At 48.5% G+C, this 19,467-nt stretch overlaps 1 protein-coding gene across 1 annotated transcript in view; it reads right to left on the reverse strand.

The window, feature by feature from the left end:
* CLYBL (citramalyl-CoA lyase) overlaps positions 1-19,467 on the reverse strand; it is a 2,598,854-nt gene that overhangs the window by 707,688 nt on the left and 1,871,699 nt on the right. The gene's annotated exons all lie outside the window — the stretch shown is intronic.

Consider the following 19,467-nt stretch of genomic DNA (forward strand, 5'->3'; position numbering starts at 1 on the left):
GAACACCAGAGGATTTAATTTGTGTCTGATTTAGTGCTCTTATGTTTTTTACATATGTTTTTCTTGGAGGGATATATTATCATAACACAATACCCACTGATACTGTCATATTGTGGTGCTTTGTTTTGTTTGGGGAGTTAATGATTTTGACATTCAGGGAAAGCATGTTTGTTAATAGGAGAAGGGGGCCAAAAAGTAGTGTCTTGCCTCTTTAGATGAGTATGTTTCTGTGATTGCTGATAGGTGACTGGTGATCACTAGAATGTTTTTCTTACCCTTCCTTTACAGTGATCAGAAACATAACTTTGTTCATAACAGTAAAAAGAACCAACTCTTTTCCAAAACGAGAACCTTCAAATTATACAGTGCGTTAGGTAGAGACCTCCATTCAGAGAATCACCACTATGGACCAAACTTCTTTGGGTCAGTATGTCGCACTATGGGTGGTGTTCAGCTCGGAGACTCGCCACATCCCCTGCACTTTTGAGAAAATATTGGTTTCCCCAAATCATTTTATATAAATGTTTAAATGCCAGTGTAATTCTCCCCCAAGACTATTCAATTTAGGGGCAAAATGTGCATTAATTTTCTCCTTCACAAGTGAGTTCTTATCTGTCCCCATCGCATTATCTATGTTTTTTCCTGAAGGATTAAAAAGTTACATTGTTGAACACTGTGCAGAGTCAATTAGGTCTACTTTTTACGCATTAGGAAAAAGGTCAGTGTGAAAAACAATTTTTTTCTATTGGACTTTGGACGTCTTTTCTCTTCTTATTGCATCTGTGCTCTTGTCTTCATCCACGGTTCTTATGGGATGTTCACGAGAGTCAGAGTTCGCTTTGAAATTTTGAAGTTGGACATTCAAAATGCAGGCAGCTTCATCTTAATGCCAACTGGACGTGTCCACCTGTATGCAAAGCTTACCTATAATAGGTTTAAAAAGTCGGTGTGACCAGTTTTAGTTCTTGAGGTCTAGTCTTGAAAGGTAATTATCTCATTTATTCTGGCAAAAACATCATTAGGTTTAATAAGCTCATCTGTGGGCTTGGGGCTCTCTTTGTGTGCTCTTTCAATCCAATTTCTCTGAAGATCATCATCCAATATGCATACAAAGAGGTCCCTTTCACAGCCTTCAAAGTATGCTCCTTTCGCTCCTTCATTAAGTAAATGAAGGGAGAGTTATCGCATCTGGACCCATTTCCTAGATTTTCGCATTTTAAGGTAGTGGCTTCCATTCGTGTTATATCTGTTTTCAGGGTGAATTCTTTTCAGCCTATGTAATTTGGAGCCCACTAAATCCACGTCTACTCTAAATAGATCAATCTTTGATCTCAAATCATCTGTTAGGTCAGCCAGGTTTTTCAGCATGTCTGCTTTAATCTTTTGTTTTAGATCATACTTGAAGCACTGAAGACGGAAAAATAGATCATCCTTCATGACATGCAATGCAATGGGAGATGAAAAGGGAGCCATAATGTAAGAGACAAAGGCTTTGTGTGTAAACAGTCAAGGGGAAGAAAATGGGGAAGAATTGTTGAATTTGTTTCCTTGATGCCATGGGATTTTGAGTATCTTCAATAACATGAGACCTTCCCTTTCTCTTATATTGCCTTTTTGCAGGTTGGTCAAAGGTGATTGCTTCAGTTGTGTCACTATATATAATCTAATGATGTTACTGCCTCTTGCAATTTGTCACATTTGGCGTTCACAGTGGAAGTGTCTATTCTCTGGAGCGTTCCTATTATGTCTATCAGCGGACATAGGGGGCAGATGTATCAATATCCTGATTTGCGAATCTAAAATAGCAATTTTTTAGAAATCGCTATTTGAGATTTGCAAATAGGGATGTATGTAGAAAAAAGTAATTTTTTTGCTATTTCTTAAAATTCCTTAATTGCGATTAGCAAATTGCGAATCGCAATTAAGGAATAATTTCCCAATCATTTCTATGGGCCAGGAGTTCCATAGGAATGAATGGGAAGTTATTCACAATTTGCCAATCGCAATTTGAGAATCGAAAATTGGGAATAATTTCAAGGGTGCAAGTATGTCATAAGGACACCCTGATGCACCCCTGAAATGAACATGTGTGCGCATATGGCGCACATTAATGCCCTAAGGGCATGTATGTGCGCCATATGGCACCTTCACAAATGCCAAAAAGTGCATTTGTGAAAGAAATCACAAATTATCACCAACTTGAAGTTGGTAGTAATTTGCGATTTCTTAAGGAGAATTCGCAAAAATTAAATGCTTGTTACATAGCATTTAAGGAATCGCAATTTGCGATTCCTTAAATGCTTACGCAAAATTAAGGAATCGCAAATTTTGCGATTCATTAATTTTGAAATGCAATTTCCTTAATACATATCATTTGGCGAATTTTTAGTCGCAAACACTGCTTTTTTTGCGTATCGCAGCGTTTGCGACTAAAAATTGCTTTCCTACATCTGCCCTATAGTCTCTTGGAAAAGTCAAAGAAGATTGCTGCTATGTGTTCACTCCATCTCATTAAACCAACTTAGAGCAGTTCTCCTCGAGGAGGTGAACAAAAACTGGATTTCCCCCCCCTTCATGAAATTTTCCTTAGGGTTAGGCAAGGTTTCTAGCTCACTTTCGTTTAGCCTAAATAAATTACCCGTGTCAAGATGCTTGTCTCATGTGAGGTGTTCCTCACTTTGAGCCCTGTAGACCCTCTGTACTGTCTCCTAGTGACACCTGCTAGGGGGAAAATGCTACTGTACTTCTGATCCTTTAATGATGGGCAATGCACTGCACTGAGCAGGAAGATGTAGGGCCTCCAACAAGGTGTCTGCTACAGTCCTCTGGGAGGGAGCCTTGACAGCTTAGAAGGAGAGATGGGGAGCCATGCAATAACATCAAGATGGAACTGGCAGTGTAAGTGGATTAGATGAAGGTATAGTCTAGCGGTACGTGCCAGAGGTCTCTGAAATCTACAAAGAAGCTGAAAAAGTCCCTTAATTTGCCACAATTCTGTACCCAACTACTTTTTACTGGAACAGCTTCATACCAGCATTTATAACCCTGTTCCAAAATAACTCAGGAGAATTCAGGAAAAGAAATGACATAGGGCCATATGTATCAAGCAAATAAGCATTCGCAAAGGCCGAAATTCTGCAAATTGCAGCCTTTGCGAATGCTAATTTGCTAAATGGAATTTATGAAACATTTTCGCAGCAAAATAAGGAATTGCAAAATTTGCCATTCCTTATTTTGCGATTGCACTTAAGGAATCGCAAATTTAGTGATTCCTTAAATGCAATGTATCAAATAAAAATTAATGCAAAAATGCCCATAAGGAATCGCAGATTACCACCAACTTCTAGTTGGTGGTAAGTTGCGAATTCTTTTGAAAAAGCAATTTATTTAAAATCCAAAGGTGGCATATGACGCTCATACATGCCCTTAGGGCATGTATGTGCGCCATATGCCCACACATGTCATTTTCAGGTGTTCTTGTGACACCCCTGCACCCTTAAAAATATTCCTAAATTGCGATTAGCAAATTGCTAATCGCAAATTTCCCCTTCATTCCTATGGGCCTCCTGGCCCATAGAAATGAATGGGAAATTTGCGATTAGCAATTTGCTAATCGCAATTTAGGAATGTTAAGGAATCGCTAAAAAGAAGCGATTTCCTACATACATACCATTTTGCGATTTCTAAATAGCGATTCCTTAAAAATCGCTATTTAGAAATCGCAAATTGGAATGATGATACATATGGCCCATAATGTTGTATAACTAAACCAACAGGCAACAATTCAGGATCTTGCAAATAAAAATAGGCAGATGAATCAGACTTTTTGTCGATGCTGAAACATATAAATCTCCTCTGGAAGTTCCTCGAACTGTCAGCCCAACGTGTCTCACAATACTCTAATTGCGTGAAATTATACGATTCACGTTGGCCTTCTGATTGATTAATGTAATGATGTCAGTAGTGATGAAAATAAAACATCTCTCCATAGTTGTCCACATCAAGATAACAATCTTCACTGTCTACTGAAGCATAGGTATTCAAAACATGGAGGAGCTGATCAATGTTTTTACATCCCATTGGACTTGCAAAAGAACCAGGTATAGCAATGCCATTCAATTAAATGTGCAAAATGTGATACTTTCATTGGTCCTTAGATCTGATAAGAAACACTTTCTCAAAGACTGCCATCAGATAGTAGATAAGTAGTGATGTTAATTGCAACACAGACCCTTGCAACACAATGTGAAGAGGAATGTGGCTGCAGCTGTTGCATAAAAGGGGACAGTTGAGATACTCTGGAAGGCAGTACCCGTGCACCACCCTCAAGGTGATAATCAGCAATGTAATCCACAAAACGAAGGAAGAATTAGCAAAATTCCAAAATAAGGCTATGGTATATTGACGTATTCACTGCTACTATCTCAGCAACAGAGGATCAGCCATCTAGATCACTGTCTGCTGACTTTAGACGTTAGTTTATTTATTTTTATTTTAGAGGTTTTATATAGCGCTGGCTGGACCTGGAGGTATCAGAGCGCTTTACAGAGTAGAGCTAGTTACAGTGAGAGAACAAGTTAAATCATCAATGAATAACAAAATAACAGAGCGCTTAACAAGGCTGAGATACATACATGGTAAAACATTTACAACATTGACAGCATCAAAAAGAAGAAAAACTGCAGGAAAGACAGGGAATAACAAGAGGTTTGAGGTAGTACATATCATGTAAAGCAAGTACTAGGAGATAGGCGTTGAAAAACCTAAAGATGTGGAGGAGTAGGTTTAAGGCGTAGGAAGAGACCCCCAATATTTATTGAGGAGGTACGTTTTGAGATCTCTTTTAAAGCTGGTGTAGGAAGAGTTACATAGTAGGTCTTTGGGGAGGGCACTCCAGATGTGAAGGGCATTTCCGGAGAAGGAACGGGATTGAGTGAATTTCTTTTTTAGTAGGGGTGGGACAAGGAGGAGAGTATTGATGCTTCTTAGGGGTTGAGTGCTGCCCGCTTTGCAGAGTTTATTGGCGAGGTAAAGTGGTGCATTTTGATGGAGGACTTTGTGTGTGATGCATGCGTTTTGGTAGGCAGATCTGCCTTTGATGGGGAGCCATTTTAGGGTTTTGAGAGCTGGGGAAATGTGGTCGAACGGTTTGCAGTCTGTGATGAGCCTGGCTGCAAGGTTGAGTACAGATATGAGTGGGGCTAGGTGGACTTTGGGGATTCCAGTGAGGATGACATTGTCGTAATCGATTTGTGAAAGGACCAGGGATTGAACCACTAATTTAAAATCTTCAGTAGGGAGAAAGGGCTTGATTTTCTTGAGATGAGGAAGAGTGAAGAGGGCTACTTTAGCTGAATTTTGTATGTGGACGTTGAGGTTAAGACTGTTATCGATGGAGCTACCAATAGATTTAACTGAGCTGGAAAAGGAGAGAGAGCAGTTGAGGGTATTGAGGTCGGGGATCCAAGTTTGAATGAGGAGAAGGTTGTTTTTTGGGGAGAAGAGGATGATTTCAGTTTTTTTGTTGTGTTTCTAGGAGACTGAAGAATAACCATTCTCATTTCTTCAGGATCACAATCAACATTTTGACATGAAAACTTTTGTTATGCAATCTAATCTTTATTTGGTGGAGATTCTTGTGGTGATTTTGGTGCATCAGATGCAGTTGATGTTAAAGCAGGTTCATTTGCTGGAGGTGTTGCTTTCTCCAATCAGGACTCGTTGAGTTTCTCTGACTTAGGTGTAAAATTGGAGAATCAGCCATTCGATGGATTAGGGAGACTATTGCATGTGGATGACCTATTCTTAGAATAACTCCAGAATAGTAAGGACATTTGGTCTAACCGGGGAGCACTTTTGCATCTGTGGAGAGGGGGAGGGGGAATGAGGGTGCGGAACACAATAGCCACATGATGCTTCTTGGTGTGCCAATTTATATTTTCCTGTTTTTCTGAGCACCACACAATGGTGGCAGGATTACAGTATGATTGCCTTCTACACCAAGAACTAGGACAGGTGGTCTGTAAAACGGTCGTATGGGTACTTTCTCAGGAATCCTTCCTTGGATTAGTTCTCCAACTTGAGGGAACCACCTGTCAGTATTTTTATCTTCAATGGTAGAGGAGGGTTCTGCTACGCTTACACCCCCACCTCCTAGGGTCGCACACTGTGAATAAGACACAGTACGCAATGAGCATGCATTCGGTGTGTCAGACGAGGGAGATGCAGCACGATCAACTAAACGAGCCACGCGGGGTCCCGGAACGGGTGAATCCGCTCACTACCAACTAGACTCTAATGAGTGTCAGGGTCCCAGCAGTACAGAAACCATAGGCCTTAGATGCGGGCAAGATATCTAGGGTTCCGCACTAGGCAATCTGGTCTCCAGACACAAGTCTTAGTTCCACACTCACACCATGCTACCAGTTGAGATTTAGTAGCCTATGTGTGTACTTGAGAGGGCACCACTCTCCAGATATTATAGGTAGATGGTGTAGATCCCTCACAGGAGATCTTTGATGCCCCTGAGATCTCTGGGAGAACAGGAGACCTGTGGTTGGTCCCTTGGAGAGCACAGTTCAGGGGCCACATTTCAGCAGGTCCTCCACCCATGGCCAGCCACTAGTCAGACAGTTATTTTCCATGTGCACAACAGAGTCCTCTGGCAGTGTGCACCACGCAGTCCAGGTTCTCCGTCCCACCTCCCCACAAGTGTATCTCACCCTTTGCTACAGGATGGCACCCGTATTTGTACAATGGGGTGTATTTGAAGTTAGAGGTGGTTTAAGCGGTTTCCCTTTGAACCACAAATGGCTCCCCTAAATTGTAGGCCTGTCTGGCATGGGGCAATTGAATGCAGATCTTAATCTTTAGTAGAGCCATGAACCGACCCCTTGAGGCAAATTGTCACAACCTCTCTCTTCAATCTATCCCATTGGGTCCTCAAATGGCAAAGGCCTGCCATTCTTGTAGGATGAATAACCTTCAAACAAGGGGAGTCATTACACCCCACCCAAATGCACAGCTATGTTGCGCCGTTTTGGCGATACTGTAATCCAAATCTTCTATAATTTTAACCACTTTTTAGACTGTTTAAACACGACTTTCACTCGAAGTTTTTGTCCAATATATCTGAGTCCACACACGGGGTGTCAATGCCATTTCCCAAGTTTCTGATGTTCAAACTGTGTCCAACCGGACTTCTTGAAAGAACACGAATAGAGCAATATTCATAGCAGGCAGCATTTATTGATAAGATACCCAATGCATTTCGGGCATTAGTGCCCTTCGTCAGGGGTCACTGTAAACAAACATAAGAAACATGTAGTCACCATGTAGTATAACATTTGGCTTTCCCCCAAATTTCTCAGTCATTTGCCCAAAACATGTCACTCTAAGTTAAAAATGCTATTGTCCCCCTTGTACAAAAGCGTGCCACTGTCTCAACCTCGAGTCTTCATCAAGTACATGCATGTGTTTACTGACCTTTCTCTACGTTTAGATTACACTCCTATTTCACTCGTAAATAATCATCAACCAAAATAAATGCTGCCTGCTATGAATATTGCTCTATTCGTGTTCTTTCAAGATATATTGGACAAAAACTTCGAGTGAAAGTCGTGTTTAAACAGTCTAAAAAGTGGTTAAAATTATAGAAGATTTGGATTACAGTATCGCCAAAACGGCGCAACATAGCTGTGCATTTGGGTGGGGTGTAATGACGCCCCTTGTTTGAAGGTTATTTATTACTCAAAGCCTCACTCAATGCATTGGGTATCTTATCAATAAATGCTGCCTGCTACGAATATTGCTCTATTCGTGTTCTTTCAAGAAGTCCGGTTGGACACAGTTTGAACATCAGAAACTTGGGAAATGGCATTGACACCCCGTGTGTGGACTCAGATATATTGGACAAAAACTTCGAGTGAAAGTCGTGTTTAAACAGTCTAAAAAGTGGTTAAAATTATAGAAGATTTGGATTACAGTATCGCCAAAACGGCGCAACATAGCTGTGCATTTGGGTGGGGTGTAATGACGCCCCTTGTTTGAAGGTTATTTATTACTCAAAGCCGTCTGGGCAAGGCAGTTTACCAAGTTTGCACGCACCAACGAAGCATATTGTATTAACTTAAAAACCATGGCAAAGAAAGGTGTGCATTCCGTTCCTACGATGATTCTTGTAGGATGCCCATGGTTATGGTTTATAGCTGCCACTTGGGGAAGGTACAGATGTGCTCCCTTGACCCAGGTGTCCACTGGAGCCAAGCACTTCGGCACTCGAAAATCTTAGAGAACAGAAATGTCCATATTCTAAGCGAGTTATGCCAAAACCCCCTTTACCAATGGAAAGGGTTTGGCATGGGGAATCCATGTATGTTCTAAGATTCTTGTGTGCCGAGGTGCCTGGCTCTAGTGGACAACATGGTCGGGGGAGCACAGGTAGTACAATGACTGCACTCACCTGCCCTTGACAGGAGCGGCATCGCTTCAACCAACCAGGCACTGCCAGTTTCAAAAGTTACAATGTCTACTTATGGGAATATTGTTGTCAATGTGGTGACCTGACCTCGGGTCACTCCCCACGCCGCACGGCTCTTCCTGGTGCCCGTGCCTCACTCCCGCTGCCGCTGAGGGTTCGACGCCCCTGGTAACTTCTGCCTGGACTGCTAACGCTGTTTTCTCTCCTATTGCCTTCTGTAACCTGCCCTTGTATTTTTGTGCATTGTGCTTTGTCTCCCCTTTTGCCTGCTAAGCGCTCCTTTTCGCGCCACTGCCCTCTGTGCCTGCCCCGCTTCCTGCCGCTGCTCCCCTGCGGCCCGCCCCCTTTTTGCCTTCTGTCGCCGTGCCCTCGCCCATTGGCCCCCCTGCTCCCGCCTTCCAGCTGCTCCTCCCTCCCACTTCGCCTCTTATGGAGGTCGCTGTGGACTACACAGCTGCAGTGCAAAGGAGGCGTGGCTCATATATGGCAGTGAAAAAGCAGCTGCAGGACCTGGAACTGCCCTACTCATTACTGTTCCCTTCTCGTCTGCGTGTGGTCTCCAAAGAGACCACACGCTTTCTTTGAGGCTCCGCCAGAAGTCTGGGACTGGCTAGAGGAGACTGGGCAGTGGACCGGAATGCGGCCGACGGGCCCGGAAGACGGCAGATGGCAAGAGCAACGCTCTAGGAGGAAGACGAGAAACAGAGGGGCCCGGTGAGGAACAGGCCTGGGACAGACGGCGCCCAGCCCGGAGAAGATGCGACAGGAGCGGCAGGAGGCACTGGAGGCGGTCCCGACACTGGGAGCGGTGAATGGACACGGAGGCCCAGACCACAGATCACAGAGTGAGATCGGAACTAGCGGTTCTTCCTCACCGCTAACTGTAATGTCGGAGGACGCTACGCTGCCTGTGGTGACATCCCAGACAGCGGACTACATAATGTGATTGATGGCGGACCCGGGTTAACCTGCTGTACCGCCTGTATACAGTGCAAGGTCCCTTGTATCCTTTATATGACTGCTGTAACACACGATACACTTTGCTGTTGGCTCTGGAGCCCCACATTTGCGCGCACCTAGAGCTAGGAATTGCTAGCGCAGTGCAGGTACACAATCGCGCCTTCCTCTGGGCACGGGGTTCATCAACACTCTGAGGGGTGGTCTGCATGGGTGGCCTGCATCAGCCTGGCCCGCTTCATTTTCTGTGATTCACCAACCACATCTCAGCAGCCCTAAGGGCCCTAGATGAGGGAGCAACCTGATGGCATCACTGACTGCGCGTTCCCCCACACGCACGTAAATTGCGGTCACAACACTTTAAGCGGTAGTCGCATTGCCTAGTCTGGACGCATTCCCCGTTGGGAATACGCCCGTAAAGTTACAATATTAGTTCTGGTTCACATGTTTCAGAAACGGCACTTAGGAATCCACGCCCGAGAGCCTGCCCCTTGGCCCAGTATGACGCGCCCCCTGACTCCCCGGGTGGTTACACTACAGCACAACACATTGCGTGTACTAACATCATGACCTGGAACATTCGCGGCATGCACACCCCGGCACGCCGGTACTCTGTCTTCGCATATATGCAGCGTCACCAGGTGGGGATCGCGCTCCTTCAGGAGACACACATGTCCCGAGTGGAATTAGAGAGACTCCGCAGGCGTTGGAGGGGGCAACTTCATGGTACGACCTATTCCGCGCACGCGCGCGGCACTCTGATATGGGTGAGGGCAGGTGTTTCCTTTGCAGGCACTGACACGCAGGTAGATCCAGAGGGGAGGTACTCCTTTGTGAGGGGGAGGCTTAATGGACAGGAGGTACTGTTGGGTTCTATTTATACCCCCAACACGGAGCAACCTGCCTTCCTGGCATCTTTAAACCACATACTTCAGCGATACACAGGCCTTCCCTGGCTGCTGGGCGGTGGCTACAATATGGTGCTGGACACGCAATTAGACCACCCCTTTCCGCCCCTTCGCGCAGTGGCAACGAACTCGGCAGCGCAGACTCACAGGGACTGGTTAGCACACTGGGGCATCCACGACCTTTGGCGTGCGCAGCACCCTACAGACAAAATATATTCATACTTCTCGGCGGTGCACGGTCTCCATGTTCACCTGGACCGAATAGTAGGCTCCCAGTTCCTGCTCCCGCTTCTAACTAAGTCAGAGTACCTGGGTCGGACGGACTCCGATCACAATCCACTATGGTTTCAGCTCAGCTGGGCGGCGGATAGACCCCCGGTGCCCACTTGACTTATCCTACTTTGAGGAAAATTAAGATTCTGCGAGCGACCCTATGTTGGAATGGGATGCCCATAAGGCGACTATCCGGGGGCACTGTATAGGGGCCACTTGGAACATTCGCGCACAGGTGTCCGTGTCTCTGACCCGCATGGAGTCCGAGCTTCTACAGTTTGAGCGAGAGGGGGAAGGAACGGGCAGACATGCGCTCAAGCTTGAATAGCTTCGCTGTGAGCATGCGGTCCTACTTGAGCGACTGCGGTGCCATAACTATGCAGCGCATACTGCTAAGACACACGCGAAGGCAGACAGGGCTGGCCGCTTACTGGCCTGGCTGATACGGACAACGGAGCGAAATGTCCCGATTGGTTCCATCCGCTCGGGGGACGGGACACGCAGCGCGAGATACACCGGGCGGTTACCGATCACTACTGGGACCTGTATAGAGCTTGAGGTACTGGTCAGGAATATGCGGTGGCTGAATGTGTTGGTTGAGTTGCCTAATGTCCCAGAAGCCCAGAGGGCAGAGCTGGACGCCCCGCTCACGCTGGTGGAGGTGGGAGACGCGATCCAAGCGCTGGCGACGGGAAAAACGCCGGGGCCGGACGGCCTGCCGGCTGAATACTACAAAGCAAATAGGGACATTCTAGCACCTCGGCTCCTCCAGATGTACAGGGCATCAATCAATGAGGGCCATCTTCCGTCCTCACTACGAGAAGCGTTTCTGGTGTCTCTGCCTAAGCCCGACAGAGACCCCACGTCCCTGAGCTCCTATCGCCCACTGGCGATGCTTAACACTGACTATAAGATACTAGCCAAAATACTTGCGGAGTGCCTGGCGCCGATGGTTCTGCATTTGGTCCACCCGGACCAAAATGGTTTTGTGCCTGCTAGGTCCACATCTCTGAATCTCAGGAGATACTTCCGAGTAGCGAAGGAGGCGGCCTCGGTCTGGCCTAGAGCGGGGTGCCTGGTGCTGGACCTAGAAAAGGCCTTTGATTGCCTTGAGTGGGGCTACCTGCTGGCGGTATTGGAGGCATACGAATTGGAAGGAAACATCCTGCAAATGGTGGGACTATTGTACAGGAACCTCGTGGTCCGCGTCCGGCTGGGGCCGTACATCTCGGAGGAAGTGGCGGTGGGCAGGGGTACTCGGCAGGGGTGCCCCCTGTCACCCCTGCTCTTCGCTCTAGCCATGGAACCCTTAGCTGCGGTAATGAGACAACTCCTAGCGGATGGTAGCCCACTGGGCGACGGCGTCCACCAAGTATCTCTATATGCCGATGACCTATTGGTCTTTGTCAGAGATGTGAGCCGCATGCCGGAGCAGCTGGCCCCACTGTTGAGTCGCTTTGCTGGACTTTCGGGGCTCCGAGTCAATGCAGGCTAGTCATGCCTCTATGCCTTTAACAGCGAGGTGGCCGATCCGGAGTACAGCCTCCACCGCACGCGAGTCTAGTGGCGGGCGGACACGTTTAAATACCCGGGGATCCAGATCTACCGCCGGCCGGCAGACCTGATGGACGGGAACCTGGGAAGAGCGGTGACGGCGCTCAAGGCCCAGATAGGCTTCTGGTCCATGCTCCCCCTGACGCCCACAGGCAGAGTGGCCCTGGCCAAAATGGTGATGCTCCCTCGCCTTCTCTATTATTTTGCGAATCTGCCTTTGTTCGTGCCTGCGTCCTTCTTTTCCAACCTTAACAGGATCCTACGCGATTTTATCTGGGGCGCATCTCGCCACCGCCTGGCTCTCAGGAAATTGTTCCTCCCTTCAGACAAAAGTGGATTAGCCGCCCCCTGCTTTGAGCACTACTACCTGGCAGCACAGCTCCAGTGGATTGCCCGCTGGTTAGCAGACAACGGGAGAGAGGACACTGCCACGAGCGAGCCACCTTACACCTTGGAGAGAATTACTGCGCTGTTCCACCCGCTAGCGGCCAGGGCACGCCCCATCCCACTACTGCTAGGGGTGGCGTACAAATGTTTCCGCAGGGCACTGTACCTCAAGAGGAAGGTGCTCCTATACGCACCGGCGGTGCCACTGGAAGGCTCGCCAGGAGGTGAGGGTGTCCTCACACGCCGCATGCTAGAGCAGTGGCTGGAGGCGGATGTTCAGACGCTAGGTGATTTGTACCAGGATGGAGCTTTAATCCCATTTGAGACGTTAATCGCAGAGCCTGGGCTCCCCCCCGGGGGGTTCCTAATGAACAGATCTCTCACGGCCCGAATGGCGGCCGGATGGGGTGAAATTGAGGAGGAGCCAGCGCAGCACTTAACGTTGCAATACCTGCACGTCATGGGCAGGGGCAGGCATCTAATTAAATTGTTTGCCGCATCCCTACAGATACACACGGAGCTAGATCTGACTCCTCTGATATGGGACGTACGTTGGCAGACAAAGAGTGGGAGAAAATTCTAAAAAGCCCGGTGCGCATTCCCAGAAACGTGCGCTTCCGCAAGATCCAAGTATATATAGTTCACAGGGCCTATCTCACCCCCGACTTAATAAATAAATACTTTCACAGGGCGGACATGTCTTGCCCTCAGTGTGGCGAGCTGAATGCGGACCTTCTTCACATACTGTGGCACTGCCCGGGACTCTGCAATTACTGGAGAGACATCAGTGTCCTGCTCACGCAATGCACTGGCCGTATAATCCCTTGTAACTGGCCTGAATTTCTCTGCATCATTTCAAGAGGTCGCCCAAGGACAAGGCATCGTCCCGCTTTCTGGATCTGGGGATGGTAACAGCGGTGCGGCTCCTTACAAGGAGGTGGAAGGCAAGTGACTCGCCCAGCGTGAGGCCATGGACCCTGTCCCTCCTGTAGTGGGCCCGAGCAGAGTGGACTGCCATTCGGAGGGAGGAAACAGTGGGGCTCCGCAGGGAGCCCATGGCGGAGCGCTGGGAGGGCATGCTCAACGCCCTACAGGCGGCAGGGGCTGGCACGGCTGAGGGGGCGGAGGGGGACTCAGTAACCATGGTGGGTAGTAGAAGGGAGGGGTGCGCAGAGAACGACACCACTGGCGCGCAGGCTGGTGCACGCCATGGGATTGCGGCGAGGGTGTAATAGAAATGGAGACACACACACATGCTTAAGGGGTGAGGAGAGTCGGCAAGACCGAGAAAAGGGGACAAACAACATAAAAGAAAGGGAGGGGGAGGCGGGCCTCGGGAATGGGAACGGGGGGTGCTTTATACTGTAACATGATGACAATGCCGTCTTTTGCTGTTCTTGTTTTCTTGCAAATGTTTTGATTGCAATTGGGTTACGAATATAAGACTTGTCTCTTTACGCAGAAATGGGATGCAATGACTCTTGTACGCTGCGGGCATGCCTGGGCGCCCATGACCTAACCGCATACCACACAGGTGTGATTGTAGCAGCGCCCTATTGACTTGCTGCACTACCAGTGCACGGGCAACTAGACATGATTGTAGAACTAGCTGGATGTTAATGGTGCACCCAATGTAATGTTAAAAATAAAAATGCCAATAAACAGAGTTGACAAAAAAAATGAATGTGGGAGTCTTTGCGTTCTTTCTCTGCTACTTGAAGTTCATTCTCAAGAGTAGGTCTGTCTTTGGTTTTCTGTTTCGTTAATGCAGATATTAGTGAGGTACATGTCCCCCGAATTGTTACCTTGAAGGTGTTGCAGGTAATAGAGGGATTGGTGTCATCCGGATTGTTTTATTGAAAGTATTTTCAAATCGCTTTGCATAGATCATCGTGTAGTAGACAGTCCGTGGTTAGTGAGTTTGGAAAAAAACAACGGCTGAGTTTAGGTGAGGAGGAGCTCATTCTAATGTAAGCCCCACTGGAGCATGGTCAGACAGAGCAACAGGGTGAAAGTCAATCCTTCTAATGGCCTGTTCCAGAGATTGGCTCAGAAAGACATAGTCGATACAGGAATAGGAACGATGAGATTGAGAAAAAAAGGCATAGTCCCGAGTAGATGGGTGTGCGTCCTTCTCCAGGTATCCAGCAGGCCTATAGATTGTATAGCTGATTTTTAAAGATTTTGTAAAGTCGCCTGTATTTGCCCTGTGTGGGTGAGTGCCATCTATGTCCTGAGCCCACATGAAGTTAACCCTTTCACTGCGGCGGCTATTCCACCGCAGTGCTAAGGGGGCGGGCGGAAGAGCGGCGGGCGCATGCTGGTGACGGAACCGCTCCGTCACCAGCGTCGGTTGCGCTGTGCTTATGACGGAGCGGTTCCGTAATGGCCCCGCCCGCTCAATAGAACGCTCAGCGCAGGCGCGGAATTCGCGCCGCGCATGAGCGGCGGGCGGGCCATGACGGAACCGCTCCGTCATCAGCACAGCGCCACGGCAGCTGATGAGGGAGCGGTTCCGTCATCAGCACTTAAGGGGTTAAAGTCCCCCATTAATTTGATTTCTCCCTCTGCAAATGATACTAATAGAGTAATGAGAGAAAGGAGGAAGGTAGCCTGTGCGTCTTTGGGAGTATATCAATACTATTGTACACATCTTACTTAAGAGTGACTCTTTACCCATCATCACTCTCCCTTCCTTATTTATTTTGATGTACGCTGGTTGAAATTGTAAGGAAGAATGGAAGAGTAGGGCTACCCATTATGTTTAGTAGAAGCTGAGGATGTGTAGATTGCAGGATATGATTTATGCCGTAGTCTATTATCCTCATTGCGTTTAAGATGGACTTCTTGTAGTGCTACTATATCATATTGTTTGTATAACAAGTACTTCCATAATTTGTGTTGTTTAGTTGGAGAATTAAATCCTTTAATATTCCAAGTTAATGTGGTTGAAACCATAATAGTATAAATTATAGATAGAAGTAACTGTTCACCCCCAAACTCTTTCCCTGGCACTCTGTCATCTCCCTCCCCTCCGCAGGGTGTCCCTCCATCCCCCTTCTCCCACTAATTGCATTTGTGTAGGCATGTTTGTCCGGAACCACTTTACACATTTGTGCTGTGGTAATGTTTGGTCAAGGTAACCACATAGAAGTGAGTGGCAGGAGTTTTATATCTCTTTATTTTCGGGCTGGAAGTCTTAACTTGAATCTTCCTTACAATCACTGAGACTGGTGGGGGCAAAGCAAAATGAAACCTCAAAGTGAGGTATGCTGCTCTAATAGTGAGTCAACTTGGTGGCTTAGTTAGAGCAGTCTTTTCTTTTTTTTGAAAATCTTTTTATTATAATAACTAGCTTCATACAATCGCACCTCAGTCGGCATCGAAAAGTTCATTGGCATATTACAATAAAGTCAATCACACAAGCATTATGAACAATATGACCTGCATATAAAGACCAACCTCCCGGATATCCACGTGTGTTCTAGCATAGGCCTCCTGTAGGCCACAAAAGTAAAGAAGACCATCCCCCAAGCATCAACAGCAGTCTGCCCCCAACATATCCCCCCCCAATCCCATGAAATGTTCATAATGATCAGCAGTAGCAGTCCGTTAGGCTCAGGGGAGGTAGATAGAGCGATTCATAAAAGCATCTCAGACATTATGGTTAACAAATGAGGACCAGGGGGGCGGAGCTAGCCGGCGTTCGAAATGGCTGCCTGATTCCGGAGCTCCTCCGCCCGGTCTACCGATCCTACAATTATCCTGCTCATTGCTGTATAATTTTCTGCCAAACAACGACACCGGAGTGTATGCTTCCTCTGAGCTCCTGCCTTCTGTGCCTTGGCTCGAGATTGATGCCAGCGGGACCGAGAACGAGCAATCTGCGCTGAGACGCGCGGCGGGCCCACCGAGCCGCGGTATCGAGTTTCGTGCTGTCTGCGACGGAGATCCAGGCCCCTTCCACTGTGACCTCAGAGGACATCGCAGTGTGGCGCAGGGCGGCGGCCGGCCGTGTATGCGGTGAGTGGGGGAGTGCGTACATCGGGGTCTTAAGTGTCGCCAGAGAGGACCTAGCACATCGGGTCTCTCTTCCCCCCCCCCTTGCTCCCTCATCGCGGTAAGAATTGACGGCGGGTGGTCTGCGACATCGCTGCTGGGACTGCTGTGGGGGTGCCCACCCCTGGGAGGCCGCGCTGCCTGGACCGCAGTCCTGTCTTGGCCCCAACTGACCTTCCTGAGGTCGTGAGTTGTTGTTGTGGACCCAGAGGACAGAACTTGATGACCAGTGGCTCCCTGCGCCGTTGTGCCTGGGGTTGGTGGTGACCTTTGGCGGTGTGGACCGCAACACGCGACGCTGACTTCCCCAGCTGCCGCGCCTGGAACGTTCTGGGTCCCCGAGCGGCGTATGAGCTCTGCATGTACTTTCTGGCGGTGCCTTGCCAAGTGAGGGTTTATTCTCCCTTCCGTGAAACGCTATAATGGTTGCCCTACGGTGTGGGTCTTGGGGGCATATACCTGCACGGAGCTAGAGGTCCAGGTTTCGATCTGTTGCCTACCTTCCAACCGCCCTAAGGGCTGCTGCCTGCGACGGATGCACGTGGGCCCCGCTCTTTCCTCGATCCTGGACTGATTGCCACGCAGCTGTGTTCCCCCCCCTTGGCCCCCCTGCCCATACCCTTGCAGTGTGTGCGCCTGCACTCCAGATCTCCTGGCTGAGGCTCCCTTCCTGCGCAGTCAAGGTCTTTGCACCTGGAGACCTGTTTGACTGTGGGGGCGCCTGAGGGAGGATTCCGTCGCTGCGACCAGCATCTTGGGGTCTTCTAGCCTGAGCCTCACCCCAGCAGTGAGGAGGTGTACCCTTGACAGCCATGGGTCGCTCTGATAAGACACAGTTCAAACTCTCCTTCGGCCCCAAGGGCCCTAAAACGATGGATGACGCAGGTGGAGGAGCACCGGCGGATAGGCCTGAGACAGAAAAGGTACAAGAGCAGGACTTACGCAGTATTCTGCTGACCATGGAAAAGAATCTCCAAGGGGGCATGATGAATCTGGGCACGAAAATAGACGCTCTTACTTACCGCATGGCTCGTATGGCCGAGTGGCTCAATAAGCAAGCGGAACGTATAGATATGTCGGAGCGTCGGCTCACTGAGGTTGAGGAGGCCCAGACCACGCTCGACTCAGACAACAAACAAATCGGCAGGGCCATGCAGTCCCTCTTGGATAAGACTGACGATTTGGAGGCCTGCTCGCGCCGATGTAACCTACGCATAACGTGCCTACCGGAAACCACCCAGACAGGCAATATGGAACTATTTATGGAGGGCCTCCTGAAGAAACTCCTTGGAGACACTGCATTCTCGAACATGTTCATTGTTCAAAGGGCGCATCACTCCCTGGGCCCACGACCCAAGCCGGGGGCTCCCCCGCGGCCCATCATTGCTAAACTACTAAACTATCGGGACCGCGACGTAGCCCTGAAATTGGCCAGAGAAAAGCAGCAGCTACAATATGAGGGTTCGGTTCTATCTATATATCCCGACTTTACGGCCAGGGTGCAGGAGGCAGGAAACAATTTGCTCCTCTGAAACGTCAGCTACGTGAGCTTGGCGCGGATTATGCAATGCTGTACCCCGCAAAACGAAGTGTCAACAGGCAAGGAAGATCCTTGATCTTTACGGATCCCAAGGTGCTTCAAAAGACCCTGAAAGACTGGCAACAAGAGAACCACTCGCTGAGGAAGGAGTGCATAGCTACGGAGAGAGAGACCTTAGAGAAACAAGACTAAGTACAACCTAAGTGTGTTTCCTGATGCTCTGATGTTTAATTCCGTGGCAGGTTTTAAGTGCGGGAGGGGGGCTGGGATACAGGGCTATGGAAGTCCCTCACAGATGTGGGTATTGATATAAGATGATACTCTGCCCCCGTGTCCTATAAGGTCTACTTCTAGCTTTTTCAGGCTTTGCTCGAACTGGGAGTTCTGATATGACTCTTACACACAGCCTATTCTTTTGGGATCTAGTGACATTTGCATGCTTTGGCAGTTTCTGAACTCGCATTTGTGGATTGAAACATTTGGCAACTGAGCGCGGGGTGGTATTCCCACCCTCCTATTTTCCTGAGTGCTGGGTCGGTGGAGTGAGGGGTGCAGCGAAGTTGACACGGCTTTCAAGTGATACTTGCACTCCTATTTTCCAACTACATCTGCCCTCCTGTGCTTACCACTGCTCCCATATGTATATCCAGAGGGGTGGGTGGGGGTCCTTGATTGTGTGTGCATGTATGTTGGTGAATGGATGGTTGCTGTGGAGTGATGGGGGGGGAAGGGCACTGTTTGGTGGGGTGGAAGACTGAACGCGGCCTAGTTCGGGGTTGAGCAGGTGTGGGTGGGGGGTACAAAAGGGGGTGGTGATGGACGGAGCATCTGAATCAATCAAACACTCACACCCAGTCAAAAGATCTGGGTTTAATCCATCACCGTTCTTTAGCCCACTCTGCCACCCCAGTTCAGACATGGCTATATGCAAATCAGTCTGACCCTGTGCCTCATGGGAACAGTCCAGTCGAACTGCCAAGCCATGTCTTCCCTGGACCGGAAACAAGCTTCCGAGGACCGCTTTCTGGCATTCCAGCCGTCTTCAGCCGGCTTGCTTGAATCCAGTGGCAAAGTGAGCAAGGGACTCACGTCTGTGCATACCCTGCCACTCTTATGGCAGCCAAAAGCGGTACAAAAGGGGGTGGTGATGGACGGAGCATCTGAATCAATCAAACACTCACACCCAGTCAAAAGATCTGGGTTTAATCCATCATAGTTCTTTAGCCCACTCTGCCACCCCAGTTCAGACATGGCTATATGCAAATCAGTTTCACCCTGTGCCTCATGGGAACAGTCCAGCCCGAACTGCC

The sequence above is a fragment of the Lissotriton vulgaris genome, chromosome 8 (genome assembly GCF_964263255.1).
Source record: "Lissotriton vulgaris chromosome 8, aLisVul1.2, whole genome shotgun sequence".
Lineage (NCBI taxonomy): Eukaryota > Metazoa > Chordata > Amphibia > Caudata > Salamandridae > Lissotriton > Lissotriton vulgaris.